Source organism: Saimiri boliviensis (assembly GCF_048565385.1).
Source record: "Saimiri boliviensis isolate mSaiBol1 chromosome 9 unlocalized genomic scaffold, mSaiBol1.pri SUPER_9_unloc_1, whole genome shotgun sequence".
Lineage (NCBI taxonomy): Eukaryota > Metazoa > Chordata > Mammalia > Primates > Cebidae > Saimiri > Saimiri boliviensis.
Genome location: NW_027412495.1, coordinates 198165 through 213086, shown reverse-complemented (window position 1 = coordinate 213086; position 14922 = coordinate 198165).

Sequence of the window (14922 nt, the reverse complement as noted above, 5' to 3'; positions counted from 1 at the left end):
TACATGTTGAGCTTGCTCTGTTTTTCCCCCCCGAGACGGAGTTTCGCTCTTTCTTACCCAGCCTGGAGTGCAATGGCGCGATCTCGGCTCACTGCAACCTCCGCCTCCTGGGTTCAGGCAATTCTCCTGTCTCAGCCTCCCGAGCAGCTGGGATTACAGGCACGCGCCACCATGCCCAGCTAACTTTTTGTATTTTTAGTAGAGACGGGGTTTCACCGTGTTGACCAGGACGGTCTCGATCTCTCGACCTCGTGATCCACCCGCCTCGGCCTCCCAAAGTGCTGGGATGACAGGCTTGAGCCACCGCGCCCGGCCTAAGCTTGCTCTGTTTTAGGCACCAAACAAACTCGATCATCTGTTACTTTAATACACACGTTTCCATCGGAATGCCTGTATTTGAGAACCACACGCGCCTTCATAGGGTCAGCGAGGTAAAGCTTCTTTCTTGGCAGGCAGCGTGGCTGAACTCCTCGCAGGTCTGGTCCTGCGGCGTCGTGGCCTGGAGTGCAAAAGTCAACAGAAGCAAGGCCGCAGAACCCGGCCCAGCAAACTACCTAGAGTCGCCAACGGACGCAAAAGTCATAAGGTCTTATTTTCTAGAAATCCATGAGGGCTTCTTCTTCTCCTTCTCCTCCTTCTCCATCTTCTCCTTCTCCTTCTCCTTCTCCTTCTCCTTCTCCTCCTTCTCCTTCTCCTTCTCCTTCTCCTTCTCCTTCTCCTTCTCCTTCTCCTTCTGCCTCTCCTTCTGCTTCTCCTTCTCCTCCTCCTTCTCCTTCTCTCTCTCCTTCTCCTTCTCCTCCTCCTCCTCCTCCTCCTCCTCCTCCTCCTCCTCCTCCTCCTCCTCCTCCTCTTCCTTCTCCTTCTCTCTCCTCCTCCTCCTCCTCCTCCTCCTCCTCCTCCTCCTCCTCCTCCTCCTCCTCCTCCTCCTCCTCCTCCTCCTCCTCCTCCTTCTCTCTCTCCCTCTCCCTTTCCCTCTCCCTCTCCCTCTTCCTCATTTTCTTTTTAATATAAGTTCAGGTAGTTCTAATCTAATCCGGTCCCAAGGCCTCAATTCTTCACTTTAGGAATCCAAGATTTCGTCTCCATACAGAATCCTGTACAGAAGTGGCGAGTTGATTTCTGCACTTGGAGACCTCATGGATGTTCCATATTAATAAAGATTCAGGCCTGGGACGGTGGCTCATGCCCGTCATCGCAGCACTTTGGGAGGCCAAGGTGAGCGGATCACCTGAGGTCAGGAGTTCGAGACCATCCTGGCCAACACGGTGAAATCACGTCTCTACAAAAAAGACAAAAAGTAGCCGGGTGTGGCGGTGCGCGCCTGTAATCCCAGGTACTCGGGAGGCTGAGGCAGGAGATTCACTTGAACCTGGGAGTCGGAGGTTGCACTGAGTGAGCCGAGATCGCACCACTGCACTCCAGCCTTGTGGACAGAGTGAGACTTCCTCTGAAGATAGAGAGAGAGAGAGAGAGAGAGAGAGAGAGAGAGAGAGAGAGAGAGAGAAAATGCAACCCTAAAATCTGGGTTTGCTTTCCCCGTTGACTCGGTTGTTACCCAGACTTACTGTCTCGATAAACCGTGTCCCTCTGTTCAGCTAGGATGATGGGAGGGATTTCTCAGTCTGTATCTCCCCATGTCCTAAATGACCCATGACCGAGCCCTGTCCGTTCTGTCTCAAATATGTAACTCCAAACACTCCTCTCCCATTTCCACAGCTACACACGGCCCCTTGTGGCACCACTAGCTCTTGGGAAAACATCCCAGACGGTGGTTTCAGCTTTTTGGCTATAAGGCCTGAGCCTGCTGACAGCATTCCTGTTATCACTTCTCTCTCTCTCTCTCTCTCTCTCTCTCTCTCTCTCTCTCTCTCTCCCTCCCTCCCTCCCTCCCTCCCTCCCTCCCTCCCTTTCTCTCTCACAATCTGATTTTGGTTGGCTTAAACTGACTCTCTCTCTTTTTTTCTTTTCTTTTCTTTTCTTTTTTCTTTCTTTCTTTCTTTCTTTTTTTTTTTTTTTTTTTTTGAGACAGGGTTTCACCATGTTTGCCAGGCTAGTCTCAAACTCCTGACCTCAGGTGATCCGCCCACCTCGGCCTCCCAAAGTGCTGAGATTACAGGCGCGAGACACCGCGCCCAGCAAAACTGACTCTCTTTCTTAGCTAAGAGCTGTTCGATCCTCATGTTAGCTTCTTGTGCCAGACAGACTCCATCTTAGCTTCTTCGTTTCAGTTATTCCCCTCATTAAGTAGGCAACTGTAGTATGTAGGTGGGGCAGGACAACAGCGGGCGCATCCCTGAGTGCATTTGCTGATAAGAGGCCGAGTACAGCGGCACCAGCAGAGCCTGGGACTGCAGGTGCTGTCGAGTACCCAGAGCCCTCATATCTATAAGTTGTATGTCTTTTTATGACAGCTCTAGCCCTTGTGCCTGGTACTGTTTAATTTCTCATGTACTGGTTTATCTTTTAACTTTTTGCTTACTTTGCTTTTGTGAAAAATTTGCATCAGCTAGGTTTCCCCCTCCCTTTTCAAACTAGGGTATAGAAAACCCCCTAGTTTGCGCACGGTGGGACCTGAGGCTGGCCGGAGCTCAGTGTGGACCGATGGCTCCCTCTACCATGGGATCCACTGTCCCCACCCTGGAACACAGGCCTTGGCAGATCCTGGCCCTTGCCGGTATTAACTCAGGCCGGGTGCGGTGGCTCGTGCCGGTAACCCCAACACTTTGGGAGGCCGAGGCGGTAAGATCTCTTGAGCCCGGGAGCTCGACACCAACCTGGGGCTACACGGCCAAACCCCGGGGTGCGTGTCTGTAGTCTCGGCTACTTGGAGACACTTCACCCTGGGCGACAGAGAGAGTGAGACCCTGTCACAAACAGACAGACGGACGGACAGACAGGGTAGAAAGGGTAGAAAGGACGGACCCTGTCCTTCGCAGGGTAGAAAGCAAAACTAACAGAATGCAGCGTTTATTTGTTGTTGTTGTTGTTGTTGTTGTTGTTGTTTAAAATTTTAATCTATTTTTAAAAATTAATTTGGAGCCCAGGTTATGAAACCGGCTAATGTTTGTATTTCTGTGGAGACGAGGTCTCCCCATGTTGCCAAGGCTGGTCTCCATCGCCTGGGATCAAGGGAGCCACCTGCCTTTGGCCTCCCAAAGTGCGGGGATGACAGACACCAATTATTATTATTGTTATTAATCATTATGATTTGTCCCTTGTTTGTAATCGCGTGTCTTCCTGAGAGTTTCCCGGCAGAGTGTTCGACTGGCTTGTTTAAATTCATTCTAGCCCGGGCGGGTGCGGTAGCTCACGCCTGTAATCAATCCCAGCTCTTTGGGAGGTGGGCGGATCACGAGGTCAGGAGATCGAGACCGTTCTGGCTGGCTAACATGGTGAAACCCCGGCTCCGCTAAAAATACAAAAATCGGCCGGGCGCGGTGGCTCAAGCCTGTCATCCCAGCACTTTGGGAGGCCGAGGCGGGTGGATCACGAGGTCGAGAGATCGAGACCGTCCTGGTCAACATGGTGAGACCCCCGTCTCTACTAAAAATACAAAAAACTAGCTGGGCGTGGTGGCGCGTGCCTGTAATCCCAGCTACTCAGGGGGCTGAGGCAGGAGAATTGCCTGAGCCCAGGAGGCGGAGGTTGCGGTGAGCCGAGATCGCGCCATTGCACTCCAGCCTGGGTAACAGGAGCGAAACTCCGTCTCAAAAAAAAAAAAAAAAAAGAAAAAGAAAGAAAGAAAGAAAGAAAGAAAGAAAGAAAGAAAGAAAGAAAGAAAGAAAGAAAGAAGAAGAAGAACATACAAAAATCATCCGGGCGTGGTGGCACGTGCCTGTATTCCCAGCTACTCGGGAGGCTGAGGCAAAAAGAATCGCTTGAACCCGGGACAGAAAGGTTGCAGTGAGCCTAGATCGTGCCATTGCCTTCCACCCTAGGCGACAGAGCGAGACCCCATCTCAAACTAAATAAATACATAAATAAATTCGGTCATTCATTCTAAATCGATATGCAGGATGTCAGCTTCTGGCCTCATGGACTCTGAGCTGACGAGTCTCGTGGTCTGTCTATCGCAGGACTGTACATGTAAGGAGTTAAAAAAAAAAAAAAAAAAAATTTAAATCCTCATGTTTCAAACAACTAATTTTGTTACACGGAAATACACAGATGTACCCAGAACACAGAAACAGCTCTTCTACTTTGAAACAACTCTTTTATTTTATTTTATTTTATTTTTGAGACGGAGTTTCGCTCTTGTTACCCAGGCCGGAGTGCAATGGCGCGATCATGTGGCTCACGCCTATGATCCCAGCACTTTGGGAGGCCGAGGCGGGTGGATCACGAGGTCAAGAGATGGAGACCATCCTGGTCAACACGGTGAAACCACGTCTCTACTAAAAATATAAAAAATTAGCTGGGCGTGGTGGCACACGCCTGTAGTCCCAGCTACTCGGGAGGCTGAGGCAGGAGAATTGCCTGAACCCAGGAGGCGGAGGTTGCGGTGAGCCGAGATCGCGCCATTGCACTCCGGCCTGGGTAACAAGAGCGAAACTCCGTCTTAAAAAAGAAAAAAAAATATATATATATATATATTTTTTTTCTCTCTTTTAATTGTCTTAGGCCTGGTGGGTGTGCCAGGGATCCTTTTAGGTTTTGACCTTGACCGAGAGAATTTCCAGTCGGTCTCTCTTCTCTGGAAGGAAGGTTCAGATAATCCGATGGGTGGGGACTTAGGCTGTGTCTCCCCGGCGCCCTGGTCGATTGCTTGTGGGAACCGCCTGGGAGGGCACGGCGGCCCCACTGTGCTCTGGTGGGGGGAGGTCTCCATTCTTCCCCTCCCCCACTCCCGCTCCGGGCGATCCCAATTCATTCCGGGTTGACACTCTCTATTGGCAGACCTCGGGCATCACCTAGCGGCCACTGTTACTCTGAAAACCGAGGCCTCACGAAGGAAGAACCTACTCTGAAAACCGAGACCTCATGGAGGAAGAACGCTCAGGCCGCCTGCGCAGAGCCCGGGGCAACTGTGTCTTGTCCGCTGCCCCCGCCCCCGCCCCCTGCCCCCATCTCCAAGTTCCTCCCTCCCTTGTTGCCTAGGGAATCGCCATTCTCACCACTGGGCCTCGTTGTTCTTTGATCAGATAAAAAGAATAAACAGGCCAGGTGCGGTGGCTCACGCCTGCCTGGAAGGTCGTGGCGGGTGGATCAGAGGTCAAGAGTTCGAGACCAGCCTGGTCAACATAGTGAAACCCCTGCCTCTAGTGAAAATACCAAAAAGTACAAAAAAGTAGCCGGGCGCGGTGGCTCGCGCCTGTCATCCTAGCACTTTGGGAGGCCGAGGTGGGTGGATCGCCTGAGGTCAGGAGTTGAAGACCAGCCTGACCATCATGGAGAAGCCCCATCTTTAAAAAAGAAAACAAACGAACAAACAAACAAAAATCAAAAAACACAACACAACAGAACAAAAAAACCACAAAAAAAAAAAAAAACATCAGAACAGAATAGAATAGACTAGAATAGAGCAGAACAGAACAGAACAGAACAGAATAGAATAGAATAGAATAAAACAGAATTGAACAAATGAATGAATGAATGAGTGATTTTTCGGGAACAAAGACAAAACAAGAAAACCCACGGTGACACAAACCTACACTTCCTGCCTTTCGAGGCAACAATGACACTACAAATTAGGTGTAATTCCTTGTTTTTCTACATTTAATTTACCGTTATTATTATTGCTGTTTTTGCTCTTGCTATTATTTGAGACGGAGTCTTCCTCTGTCGCCCAGGCTGGAGTGCAGCGGTGCGATCGCGGCTCTCTGCAACCTCCGCCTCCCGAGTCAAAGCGCTTCTACCGTCTCGGCCTCCCGAGTGAGTAGCTGGGACTAGAGGCGCGCGCCACCGCACCCGGCTAATGTTTGTGTATTTAGTAGAGACGGGGTTATGCCCTGGTCACCAGGCTCGTCTCGAACTCCTGACTTCAGGTGAGCCACCCGTCGTCTCAGCCTCCCAAAGTGCTGGGATTACAGGCGTGCTGTGCACGCCCACTTAATGCCCGGTGTGTCATGAGCGGTTCGGCTAACATGGTAACGTTGTGGCCCCATGGTTGGGCCTTTGGCTTCCACCCTACCTAACAGCCACAGGTTCCCTGAGAGAACCCTGTCCCTCGAAAGAAGGGTGGTTATCTGCAGATAGCAGCAGGGTCTTGCTCTGAAATCCTCAAAGCCTCCACTGCGATTCAGAATGGTGTACGTCTCCAACGGGTGGTCCTGTTTATCTGCTCTGGTCTTTAGGAACGAATGCTCCCCTACTAAAATCTGTCACGGACACCTCCGGGACCGATGAATATGGTGGGTGCAAGTTCGGAGGTGAGGCGGGTACTTTGCTAGAGCCGAGGAGTTCGAGACCAGCCCAGGCAACAGGCTGCGGTGCATGCATTCGTCTGGCCAAGGCCCATGGCAGCCTCCGCCTCCCGACCTCAGGCGATCCTCCCACCTCGGGCTCCCAAAAAGCTAGGACTACAGGCGCCCGCCGTCACGATGCCCGGCGAACTTTTTAATTGTTTTTACATTTTAGTACACACGGGAACTGGCTGTGTTGCCAGGGCTGGTCTCAAACTCCTGGCCTCGAGCGATTCTTCCACCCGAGTCTCCCAAGGTGTGGGGGTTATAGATGTGAGCCGTGGTGTGCTGCCCTCTTTTTTACTTCTTTCATTCCCCCCCTCTCTCTCTGTCTCTCTGCCTCTCTCTCTCTCTCTCTCTCTCTCTCTCTCTCTCTCTCTCTCTCTCTCCTTCGGTCTCTCGGTCTCTCCTCCTGCCTCCCTCCCTCTCTCCCCTCTCTTTCATTCTTTTTCTTTTTTCTTTCTTCCTCCCTACTTTCTCTCATTTCTCATCATCTTTTTCTTTCTGTGTCTCTATTTTCTTTTTCATCTTTCTTCCCTTTACATCTCTGTCTCTCTTTCTTTATATTTCTTGTTCTTTATCGTCCTTACTCGCTTTCTGTTTTCTTTGTTTCTTTCCATCCTTCCATGTGTGTGTCTTTCTGTGAATTCTGAAAGAGTCTCTTCATTCTGTACCACGAACCTCTGAGACTTTCGCTTTGTTGTTTTCCCTCCTCGTTGCGTAAAATGTGTTCGCCGTTCTTTTATTTTGGTACTCTGTCGACGGCTGCGAGTTGGCGGGGGCGGGGGAATAGAAAAAGGACTCTGACTGTGGTAGGTTTCACGAGAGACACGGGAGACCAAGGAACGTAAGATGAGTGCTTTGCTAAATGCCCTGTTTGTTCTCCCGGCCGGGCTCCTAAGAGTAGAAACACGGTTGGTGGGTTGGAAGATCTCTATGTGGTCGTGACTCTGCCATTATACCTGACGATAGCGGCGATGGCTCGGAAACGTGCACTGTTTTGGTGCCAATTTGGCACGGTGACAGCAGATTCCCAATGGCCTATGTCTGTACCTGATGGTGCCGTGTATCTGCTCTGGTGTTTAGAAAAAGGCGGAGCTTCCCCATGCTCCGCCATTTCCTTGCCTTTTTCTTTTGACGTTCATTTATTCACTTACGTCTTTGTTTATTTGAGAGGAAGTCTCAGCTGGGGCCGTCGCATACAACGAACGAATGAATGAATGAATGAACGAACAAGTCAGTTTTCTGAAATATTTACAGGCGAGGTCGGGTGCCACAGATAACGGCAGGGCCTTCCTTGCTCTGACATCCTCAAGGCCTCCACTGTGGTTTGGAATGGTGGACATCCCAAGTGGATGGTCCTGTTCACCTGCTCTGGTCTTTAGGAAGGAGTGGAGCCTTCCCGTGTTCCGCCACCTCCTTGCATGTCTTTTACAACCAACCGTCCGTCCGTCCGTCCGTCCGTCCGTCCGTCCGTCCATGCATCCATGTATTTTTTTTTTTTTTTTTTTTTTTTTTGAGACGGAGTTTCGCTCTTCTTGTTACCCAGGCTGGAGTGCAATGGCCCGATCTCGGCTCACCGCAACCTCCGCCTCCTGGATCCAGGCAATTCTCCTGCCTCAGCCTCCTGAGTAGCTGGGATTACAGGCACGTGCCACCATGCCCAGCCAATTTTTTGTAGTTCTAGTAGAGACGGGGTTTCACCATGTTGACCAAGATGGTCTCGATCTCTTGACCTTGTGATCCACCCGCCTCGGCCTCCCAAAGTGCTGGGATGACAGGCTTGAGCCACCGCGCCCGGCCAATTTTATATATTTTTTAGATGGAGTCTCGCTCTGTCGCCCAGGTTGGAATGCAGCGGTGCGAGCTCTGCTCACTCAACCTCCGCCTCCCTGATCCAAGCAATTCTCCTGCCTCGGCCTCCTGAGTGGCTGGGGTTCCACACATGTGCCACCACGCTCGGAGAATTTTCTTTCTTTCTTTCTTTTTTCTTTTCTTTTTTTTTTCTTTTCTTTTTTTTTTTTTTTTTTTTTTTTTTTTTTGACATTAAAGAACTTTTGCTGTATTTTTAGTAGAGATGGGGCTTCGCCATGTTGGCCGGCCTTGTCTGGAGCTCCTGACCTCAGGTGGTCAACCCGCGTCAGCCCCCCCAGAGTGCTGGGATGACAGGCCTGAGCCACCGCGCCCGGCTGATAGTCACTTTTAAGGGTTATGTTAAGTGTAATATTTTTATTATCCTGGCCAACAGATTCGTAAGGTGGAAGGTGTGTCGTAGCCCCTCCCTGGTCCTTACTATGCTTTTAGAGGATTACAAGCCAAAAAGAAAAAAAAAAAATCCTATCCTTTCTCCGTTTGTTTCTGTCTTCCTAATTTCCTTTTCCAGTTGTTTGTTTCTTTCGTTGTTTCTGTGTTTCCTTTGTGGTTTCTGTGTTTCTTTTGTTGTTTCTGTGTTTCTGTGTTTTTTTTTTTTTTTTTTTTTTTTTTTTTTTTGTTTTGTTTTGTTTTTTTGTTTTGTTTTTTTTTGCTGTTGTTGTTGTTTCTGTGTTTCTTTTGTTGTGCCTGTGTTTCTTTTGTTGTTTCTGTGTTTCTTTTTTCTTTCTTTTTTTTTTTTTTTTTGTTGTTTTTTTGGTTTTTTGTTGTTTCTGTGTTTCTTTTGTTGTGCCTGTGTTTCCTTTGTTGTTTCTGTGTTTCTTTTTTCTTTTTTTTTTTTTTTTTGTTTTTCTGTTTTTGTTGTTGTTGTTGTTGTTTCTGTGTTTCTTTTGTTGTGCCTGTGTTTCTTTCGTTGTGCCTGTGTTTCCTGTGGGTTTTTGTTTTTTGGTTTTCGGTGTTTTTTTTTTTTTTTTTTTTTTTTTTTGACAGGCTCTCACTCTGTCACCCAGGCTGCAGTGCAATGGCGCGATCTCGGCTCATGGCAACCTCCGCCTGCCGGGTTCAAGCGATTCTCCTGCCTCAGCCTCCTGAGTAGCTGGGATTACAGGCGTGTGCCACCGCGCCCAGCTAATTTTTGTATTTTCTGTAGAGACAGGCTTTCAACATTTTTGGCCAGGCTGGTCTCAGGCTCCTGACCTTCTGATACATCCGCCTCGGCCTCCCAAAGTGCGGGGACTACAGGCATGAGCCACCGCGCCCAGCCTCTTTCTCTCTCTCCTCTCTCTCTCTCTCTCTCTCTCTCTCTCTCTCTCTCTCTCTCTCTCTCTCTCCCTCCCCCCCCTTCCCCCCCGTCTTTTTCCTTCTTCTCTCTCTCTCTGTCTTTCTTTTTAGATGGAGCCTTGCTCTGTCGCCAGGCCAGATTATGTTTAGTACAGAATTTTATTTTCTCTTTCTGTCTTTTTCTTCCTTCCTTCCTCTTTCTTTCTTTCTGTTTTTGTAGAAAGTGATTTATTTGGAGAGAGAGAGAGAGAGAGAGAGAGAGAGAGAGAGAGAGAGAGAGAGAAACAGGAGGAGCGAGACAGAAACAGCTAAGTCTCACGCTGAGTGAGAGAATCCAGAAAGATGGGATCCAGGAGAGGAAAGCAGCCTCCACACTGATTGGAAGGGAACAGAGAGAGATGGAGTTCAGGAGGGGGAGACAGGCTTCCATGAAAATCCAGGAAAGAGAAAGATGGCTTCCATGAGAGTGTTCGTGCAAGGGGACCCCAACATGGAGTTTGCTTGCTTGCCTGCTTGCTTGCTTGCTTGCTTGCTTGCTTTCATTCATATTTTCACCTCGATGCAGGTGGGCTAACGCCGAAAAGGGCGCGAGCCTCTTCTTTCTTTGTTTCTTTCTTTTTCTTTCCTTCCTTCCTTCCTTCCTTCCTTCCTCCCTCCCTCCCTCCCTCCCTCCCTCCCTCCCTCCTTCCCTTCTTTCTTTCCTTTTTTCTGTTCCTTTCCTTTTTCCTTTCTTTCTTTTTTTTTTGGCTTTTATACTCTTTTTTCCTCTCTTTCGCCCTTCTTTCCTTCATCTCTTTCCTCATTCTCTCTCTTTTTCATCTTTCTTCATTTTCCACCTCTCTTTCATCATATGTTTTCTCCAGATTTTAAGAATTCTGTCTCTCTGTTTTCTCCACCTCCTTCCTCCCCCCTCTCTCCTTCCTCCACCTCTCTTTTTTCTATCCCCTCCCTCCCTCCCTCCCTCCCTCCCTCCTCCCCCCTCCCCCCTCCCCCCTCCCCCCGTGTGGATTGTGGACGTGTCCTCCTTCTGTGTCTCTCTGTCACCCGAATGACTCGCGACCGAGCCCCGTGTGTTCTGTCTCCCTCCGAGATGCGTCTCCGAATACCCACACGTCATGGGCTTGTCTTTTGACTCTGTCTCGGTCTATGCAGAGAGACGTTTGGAGGACCGTTTCTGTGGGGTTGGGGTGGAGGGGCTGTGTTTTTTCGGCCTCGGGAAGACTGTCTCGACTCACGGTTTCGGTTTTGCGGTCCGCCGGCCGCCCCGCCGTCGGGATCTGTCTTGGTGACTGGTTTGGGACGGTTGTCGCCGGTTGTCGGGCTCCATCTGGCGGCCGCTTTTATATCGTTGTCCTGGCGTTCCGGAGCTCCGGTGGCAGCTGCCGAGGGAGGGGACTCTCCCCGCTGTGAGCTAGGCGGTGCTTCGGAAAGCCTGCGGCCGTCAGCGGGGCTGTCCCTGTGGCGCCGGAGCTCTGGCGAGTCACTTGTGAGTCAGAGCTTGGGCGTGCAGGGCTGTATGGGGGAAGGCTGTCGCCGAGTTTCCAGGCCCGAGCGCGGTGTGGGGGCTGCCGGGGCGGGTCGACCAGCACGCCGTAGCTCCCGAGGCCCGACCCGCGACCCGCGGGGACCCTCTGGGCGTGGCGCGGGTGGCCGGGGACGCCCTTCCCCGGCCCTGTGGCGGGCCCGCGCGCGGGCCCTGGCCGCCTGAGGCGCCCGCCGAATCTCTTTTCCGAGTCCCCGTGGGGAGTCGGTGGCCGTCCTGCGCCATCCTCCCGGGGTGCCGCGCCCGGCCGCGGTCCCTCTGCTGTGATACTTTTCTTTCAAGTCCGCGTACTTAGTCGGAGAGCGGTCCCCTCGTGTGTCCCCCGCGTGTGAGGGGACGGCCGAAAGGGTCTCGCTCTGGAGGCACGGGCCGGCCCCTGCGTGGCACCGGTGACCCGGAGGGCGTCCCCGGCCCGGCTGCTGCTCCCGCGTGTGTGTGTGTGTGTGTGTGCCTGTGTGTCTTGGGGTCGACCAGACGGCCCTGGGTGCTCCGTGTCTGGCTGCGATGGTGGCCTTTTTGGGGACAGATGTCCGTGTCGCGCGCTTCTGAGTCGGCGGTGTGGCCGGTGCCTCGACCCCCTGCCCCCGGGAGGGGTGTATCTTTCACTCTGAGTTGGCGTTTTGGGCCGCCGGGTTACTGCTGACACGCTGTCCTCCGGCGACCTGTCGCTGGAGAGGTCGGGCCTCTGGCTGTATGGGGGTGCTCTGGTGTATCTGTGACCTGGCTAGCTGGCCCTGCTCTGGCTTGAGCCGCCGGCTGGGGTCCGTGTGCCTTGCCTCTCGTGCGTCTGCTCGAGCGTCCCGGCTCCCTGGTGCCGCCCTGGGCCCGGGTCTCCTCTGACCCAACCGGGTGTGGCGGGGAAAGGCCGATGCGGGTGGGCTCCCGTCTGCCTGCGTCTTGCGCTCCCCGCTGCGGGCACCTGGGGCGGTCGCGACAACCCCACCCCGTTTGGCTCCGTGCCGTGCGTGTCAGGCGTTCTCCTCTCCCCGGGGTTGTCCGCCGTCCCTTCCCCAGGGCGGAGCTGGCTGACCGCCGCCCGGTCGGCTCGGTGGCTCTGGTGTGAGCTCGATCCCTGCCTGCTGCTCCGCTCTGGGGTCGTCCTTCTGATCGATGTGGTGACGTCATGCTCTCCCGGGCCGCGACCGATCCGTGGCGGGCGAGGGACGGCCGTTCATGGTGAATGGGACCGCTCTTCTCGTCCCGCCTGCGGGGGCCCCTTGCCTCTCCTCTCCCCGCCTGTGGGGTTTGCCTTGGGAGGCGCAGGGGTTACGGGATCCGGCTCGACCTCGCCGTGCTTCCCCCGTCCTCTGCCTGGCGGGGGCGGCGTCGGGGTCCTCTGACGCGGCAGGCTTCCCTCGCTCTTGCCTCCTGTGGTTGTTGCCTTGCGGGGGCGGGCCCCTCTCCGCGGCGGTGGGGGGCTGTCCCGCCGGCCCGCCGTGCTGCCCTCGCCGGGGTGGTGCGAGCGTTGGCTCCGTTTGGGCCTTTGCGGTGCTCCTGGAGCGCTCCGGGCTGTCCCTCAGGTGCCCGAGGCCGAGGGGTGAGGTGCCGTTCCAGCCCCTGGGGTCCCCTCCTCCGGTTGCTGCCGTGGGGTCTGCGTGTGGGTCCTGAGGAGGCGCTCAGCTCGTCGGAGGGGGTGTCGTCGAGGTGGTCGAGCGAGGTGCGCCCCTCCCGCGCGGGGCCAGGGGCGCCTCTGGTTTTCCTCGTCTTGCCGAAGACCCCTCCCTCCCTCCCTTCCCCAGGTGTCCCTGAGCGCCTCCGTGGGTGGCCCGATGGAGGGGCGACCGGTGGGTGGTGGAGCGTGACCCGCCCTCGGTGAGAAAGCCTTCTCTAGCGATCCGAGAGGTGTGCCTTGGGGTACCGGGCTTCCCCCGGCCTGCCACCTCTCTCTGCGTTGTGGTAGCGCTGCTCGGAGCGGTTGAAATCGCTCGTGTGTAGGCAGAGTTCCCTCTTCTCCTCGGCGAGGGGTGAGAAGAGGGGTCCGCCGGTCCCCGCGGTGGGGACCGAGTGCCGCTCGTCGCCTACTGTGGCCCGCGCCTCCCCCCTCTGAGTCGGGGGAGGGTCCCGCTGGGCCGGGCCGGGCCTGGCGTCCCAGCCCTTGGGGAGGCCGTCGTTAAGCGATGGGTGCGCGTGGCGTTCCCGTCTGGCGCGAGACACCCCCTTCCGCTGTGAGCCGGCTCTCTGCCCGCTCCCGTGCCGAGCCGTGGCCGGTGCCGACGGCCGCGCCCGTGTGCGGCGCAACGGGTCGGGCCGCCTGGGCCCGGGAGAGCGTCCCCACGGTGGGGCGTGCCGGTCTCCCGGAGCGGGGCCGGGTTCAGGGATGGATGAGGTCCCGGGCATGTTGCCCTGGTGTCCGGCTTGTCGCCGAGGTCGCTTTGGGGGCCCCCCCGGTGGTGGGGCCTGGGGGCTCGTGAGGGGCCTTCCGCGGTGGTGCTGAGGGCCGGCCGGCGTCCCGGGCAGGAGGGCCACGGGACCGCCCTCGCGTCTGTGGTGGTCGGATCCCGCGGTCGTGTTTTCCCGGTGGCCTGGCCGTGCCTGAGGTTTCTGCCCGAGCCCCCGAGTGAGCTCCCGTGCCCCTAACACCTCGTGGGCCCCGGCCCTGCGTGTGCGCCCCCTCCCCACCGCTGCGTCCTGCCGGTGCTTTCCCTCCGAGCGGCTCGCTGGCCTGCGCGGGGGCATCCCTGTCTGGGACCCAAGCCGGCTCCGCCTTGTTGGGGCGTCGCCCCCGGCCGCCGTCGGCCGGTGTCCGCGTCCCCCCCCTGGTGTGTGCCTTCGCTTCGGGACCCGGTGGGTGGCCCCCCCGCGTGGGTCTGGTGGACGGTCGGAGTGGTTGGGTCGGCCTGGCGTGTGTGTGTGTGTGTGCGGGAAGAGGGTTCTGGGGCGCCGGCTGCGACTGCGGCGGCGGTGGGGGGGGGGCGTCCCGAGCCCCCCCCCGTGAGGTGCGCGGGGTTCGCTGAAGGCCAGGTGGCCGCTGCGGGTGCCGCGCGGGACCGCCCTTGTGCTCGGAGGCCACGGGCGGTGAGATCCCGCGTGTGTGTCCCGGCCGCGGTCGGCTGTGCTCGAGGCTTCTCTCCGGGTCCTCACGGTGGCCCGCCACCCCCTCTCCCCGCTCGCTGCCTTCACGGCGCCTTCCCCGGTCACCTTGGCCTTGCCCCGTGATCTCGTCTCCTTCCCGAGCCCGCTCTCCCGCTCCGTGTCCGCGCGCCCCAGGTGTGCGCTTCGCTTCCCGAGCCTGTCGCGGCCCTTCCCCGAGGCGTCTTGGGTGTCGACGTCTGGGGGAGCGGCGTGTCCGGCCCCCGCGTGGCGGGCCGTGTTCGGCGTGTGCGTGCGCCCGAGTGCGCCCCGGCGGTCTCTCCCGGCCATCCGTCGTGGGGAAAGAAGGTCGACCTCCGCTGTGCCCGGCTGTGCCCGACACCTCCCCCCGGGTTCGGGGGGTGGGGCCCGGGCCGGGGCCCCGTGCCCCGGTCCCGGTCCCCCGTCCCGGGGGGTGTGGTGTGGTGGGTGTTGCCGGACGCCTGCGGTCGCCTTTCGGCCGTCGCTGGGGGTTGGGGCGGGTGCCGGTCACCCACCCCCTCTCCTCCTGTGCCCGCGCCCCGCCGGTGGGGCTCGGAGCCCGGCCTCGGCCGGGACCCGGGCCTCGACCGGGCGGGCGCGCGGGCGCTGCGGCCGCGCGGCGTGACTGTCCCCGGGTTGGGCACCCCGGGCCGCCTCCCGCTCGCCACCCGAACGCCTGGGCCCCGCCCCGCGGGGTCGGGAACGCCGTCTCCCCCCTTCGCCGTCCCTCGGCGTCCGCCGCCGCGCGTGTGGCCGCCGGCTCCTTCCTGGCTGCCC